Raw genomic sequence first — 5,062 nt, 5'->3', positions numbered from 1 at the left:
GGATGTTGTATGGATGGTAGGTGGCCCAGGTGTGTTCTTGTAGAAAATAGAAAAGTATACTCTTAATTTTGAGGCCAAGGCTTGGTGGACACTGGACCGACATAGATTATGTCCCACTACTGGGGACAATGTGCTCAACCCAGTTTATGTTGCATTGATTAGTGGTCTTATGGCTGTGTATGAGTTTGGTGTGGGTGAGTTTTTAGCACGAGATATTTGAGATAGAGCTGTAGGCAGAGAAAAGATACATCTAGCTTATCCATGCATGATTACTTAGATATGTTTAGCTGTGGGGGTGCAGGAAATTCCAGGGATAGACTAGTTTGTTGAGCCTATGAACATTATAGATTTGGGGCTGATTAGAGATGCGACAAACCTAATGGCTAGAAAAATAAGGGGAGAAGATAAGCTATTAGCTGATATATATAGAGGACAAACCTAGATTACTTAGGTTGTTATAACTGATGATACCACAGGTGGAAGTGTACAGATTGAGCCATAGATTTGGATGTAGCAGATACAACTAGAGTCCCTACTCCTACATTATGTACCACCTCGACCCAGAGCGATGCCGACTGGTTTGATAGTGATCTCATAGGCCAGTGGGATGAGGCAATAAAGAGATTGGCCATGATGGAGATAAAATTTTGGTATATGGAATGGGGTGTGAAGCTGTGGGTTGACACTAGCCTAGAAAACCAAGACAAGTGGGTACAGAGTCGACTGGATGCCTTAGAAAAGCATATGATGCAGCAATTGGGAAGCGGCCAGACCCCAGATATTATGGAGGTTAAAAAGAAGGTGGCTAAAATCAAGAAAATGGTAAATAAGTTGTATGACAGGCCATTCATCTCAGCACTAGTGATTACAATATTGAGCCATAAATAGATGTAGAAAATATCTAGAGTATTATAGAGCTCGAGGAGGAAGGAAGAAGATAGAAAAAGAAGAGAAAGAACTAGAGTGTATAAAAAGAAGCTTTGAAGAAGGCTAAGAAGGATAGCATCTAGAGTGAGCAGGATCAACTGGTAAGGGTCTGGGAGTTGTTAGCTGGTTTCAGTATCTCAAAATTGGTAAATGATGATACTGAGACGGGGTAGAGATATAACTCATTCACCACTGAGCGAACCAGCCATAACCGGTGGCACAATTGTAGAGCTAGTCCCGATAGTTGATGGGACTACAACTAAGGATAGTGGGACCTGACCTTAGGGCCTACGTGATAATGTGATATAAGATGGCTCGTTAATGCCCAAGTATGTTCCCAATCCCTTGTATTACAATTTTAGATTCACTGGGGACAGTGCATAGGCTTTAAGTTGGGGGTGAGGGTGTACCAAGGTCGCCACGGGTTACAATTATTGTGTTTTGAAACCCGTGGCCACAATTTGAAAAGATTGAGAACCGGCATGTTTTTGTTTTTGTTTTTGTTTTTGTTGTGTGCTGGAATAGATGAATTAGGAGGAAAATTTGTACTTATGGGAGTAGATGTCTTTTTGAATGATTATGCTAAAATGGTCTAATTTTGAAAAAATAGTGCTGAAAAATTGACACCCCTCCTATATTTTGATGATTGTGTGATGTATATGTGTGTGAGACGATTGCTAATCTGATAATGGCATTAGGATTAGGGATAGAATAGATAAGGCAAACAATTGCATAATTGGATAAGTAGTACCTAGCAGTATGATCCTATGCGAGTGTGTATGAAGTGTTACCAGTTCTCGATGTGTCAGAATCTGGAACTTTCCCGATTACTCATACCTAGGGTCCAGGATAGTTGAATAGGAAATAATCATAGGCCATTCTTGTTTTAAGTCCACTTGAGTCTAGGTGTCTAACCAAATGTGATATGAATCTCCTGATCCCATTGTTTAAGCCTTAATTGACCCATTTCTTTGATTACACTGATTTCACCTTCCCATTTCACTTACAATGAACCTGTATTGGCCTTGGTCCTCCTTGGACATTATGTACCTCAACTCAGAAAAATCGCCTAAGTTGAGGGTGGCTATTTAGGGGTGTGTAGGAAAAACGAGTATGAAGAAAGATGTGTGAAAGAAAAAATGAAAAAGGATAGGTGTGATAAAAATAAAAGAAAACAAAAGCAAAAAGAAAATTTGCTAGAAAAATAAAAAAATAAAAGTGAGAAAAGAAAATCGTACCTGGTCCAATCTGTAGTGCTTTAAAATATAAAAGGAGACATAAGGGTGGGAATGAAATGAAGAAAAGTGGAAAATATAGTGAACCCCAAATAAAGCATAGTGTCAAGGAGGCATATTCACCAAAATAAAAAAATATAACATTCCATCCCCAAAACCTACTTTACAAGCCTAATAAAGTCCTTTAGTGATCCTATCCCGACTATTCGAAAACCCAGAAAGAGAGCATATGAGCAAGCCTATGGTATTCTATATACACCGGATGATACTTCTTTGTGAGAGAGAGCGTCTTGTTGAAAAATATCCCTAAATATCATTACTAATCTAAACTAAGTGAATGGAATTCTATTGATTGTGAGCGCATAAGGTCCATGGTGTTAGGATGCTAGACTGTTTGGTTACTGTGATCTGTATATGCCTAGGTGTTTATTACTAATGTAATGCCATCATTGGATTTCTTTATGTTTCTCTGCATGCCAAATTGATATACACAGTTGGACTCTTAAAAACTACAACTAGGAGAGAGAATAAAAAGGTTGAAAGCTGAATTGAAAAGTCACTGCCATATGTATCTTAGGATCTTCCTAATTAAGCATTATTGTCATCTTAGAGTCTTTTATTTTCATTTTTCCTGAGGACACACAAAAGTCTAAGTTGAGGGAGTTAATGCACTGTGAAAACATGACACTTTTGATGCTTAAAATAGAGAATTTATGCTTGAAGGCTATGAGTCATATGGTCAAGGTAAGACTCATGAGTATGACTCGTAAAGCTAACATAAACTTGGAACCCTAGAAGATCATACACTGGAGAACATACTTGAGGCACAGTACGACTTGTAAGAAGACCTTACGAGTGGATGAAGCTAGTCATACCTTGTGCCGACTTACTTTTCCTATTCCATTTAAATTAGGATTTTTGAGTTATTTTGAGATACTATAAATACCCTAGGGTTAATATTTTATTAGGTAAGTTCATTGATATTTTATTACATACTTTACATTGTTCTTAAGATTTTGAGTTATTATTCAATAGTAGATATTAGATTTTATTCTTCTCATTCTTGTGCAATTAATTACATGCTTTCTTTATTGATTATCATGGATTGTTGCATGAACATGAGCGGCTAATTTCCTTGACTAAGGTTGTGGGAACCCTGATGGATTAACTATGTAAAGGAAGTGGGAGATTCATCTATTCTAAAGTAGTTGCACGTATCTTAATCGTCTTCATATTAATTGACCTCAGAGCTACTGCAGAAGCTTGAGGATTGCTTGTATTTGATAACGTCCTCACAAGGGTGTTTGAGATTTGGAAAAGAGGATTAAGACAGTAATTTATGATTCACGTCCATCTTATTATTCTACCATCTCATCTAATCAACTCGAGACTCAAAAGGTGAGATTTGAACTGAAGTTATAGACAAGGAGAAATAAGGTGACACCATAAGACTCATAAGGTAAAGGGTGAGATTTATCAACACGTTCACAAGATGGTTGATAATACATAGCTTGTCAACTTTACATGCAGAGAAATAGAATAGGTGGGCTAATCATGAGAAATTTACCGAGTTGAGAAGCCCGGGGGAATACAGTCCTAGTATTCGTCTTCTATCATGTACAAACTTAAATCATTCAAGAGTGGTTAATACTTACCGTTTAATTCCAAATCCCACCATTTGATTTTCTGCACTGCTCATGGATTTTTTCAAGTTAAGCAACTGTTCAATATTTTACCTGTGGGTTCGACCTTAACCTGATTTGGGTTACTATATTTGACATCGACCACAACATACTTCTTTGGAGGTTAGTTTTGGGCGACATCAACGTCACCTGTAACCAGAAAATGTCACAAACAGTAGCCTATACTATCTCTACTAACCATTGTATAACATTCACATACATTATGGAAATTATGAGAAAAGAAACACAAGTATACAGATATCACACATTGTTATACCCCGTATGTTTATAAGCTAGGAGACGAACCATTTTTCCTACGTATGAAACCTCCTATCCTATGAGTAGCATTTTAGTGCATGACTTACAATAAGTATCCCAGCGATAATATAGCTTATGATACATTACGCATGTTCATATGAGTCACTTAAGGTAATACAAGCTAAGAGTTTTTGAATCCATCAAGTTTTAGTGTTAGATTTTGCAAAGGTCATATTTGAATGAGTATAACTCGATGTTAATATGGTATTTTGGCTGATTTAGACCCACCAAAGTTTAGAGAATCAAATTAGATTTCCAAAAATACCAATTTTACCTTAATCCAATACCCGAGCAAAAAGTTATGCTCATTTTCGTGAGAGACAGTAAAGATAGGCGATTGGTTAGGCGCCGCCCTACGAAGTTTAACGAATCGAATTAGCTTTCCGTTTTGAGTTATTTTGAGGGTAATTAAGTCTTTTAACACTCCTTACACGTCCCCTAAACTTAACCCTACAAAATATATAGCTTCTAAACACATTACAACCCTATTAACATCTCAAAGCTCATCATCCAAGAGCACCATAGGAGAAAAAGAACTATGGTTGCACAATCAAACTTAAAGATCAAATTTCAAGGAAATTCCTCCGTCAATCATCAAGAAAATCCCTTCCAAGGTATGCATAGTGTTCATCCACGGATTCGTTTCGTCCGTGGAGTTCAAGAATCAATCTTTAAAATACAAAAGCTTGGTTGATTGTGGTGATATGATCATACCCATGCTGATGCTTGTTTGTTTTGCTATATAATAGTATCGTGACTGTATATCTCATGAAAGTTATGTTGTTAGTTGAAAAACATGATCTTTAGATGGATTGATAGAATGTAAGTATGAAATCCACCTATGCCTTAAAGAATGCATGCAAGGTATTCGATAAAATGCCTAGTATGTTAGAACTTCAT

The sequence above is a fragment of the Capsicum annuum genome, chromosome 7 (genome assembly GCF_002878395.1).
Source record: "Capsicum annuum cultivar UCD-10X-F1 chromosome 7, UCD10Xv1.1, whole genome shotgun sequence".
In the NCBI taxonomy this organism is placed as follows: Eukaryota; Viridiplantae; Streptophyta; class Magnoliopsida; order Solanales; family Solanaceae; genus Capsicum; species Capsicum annuum.
Note: the sequence above shows the minus strand (reverse complement) of the source record.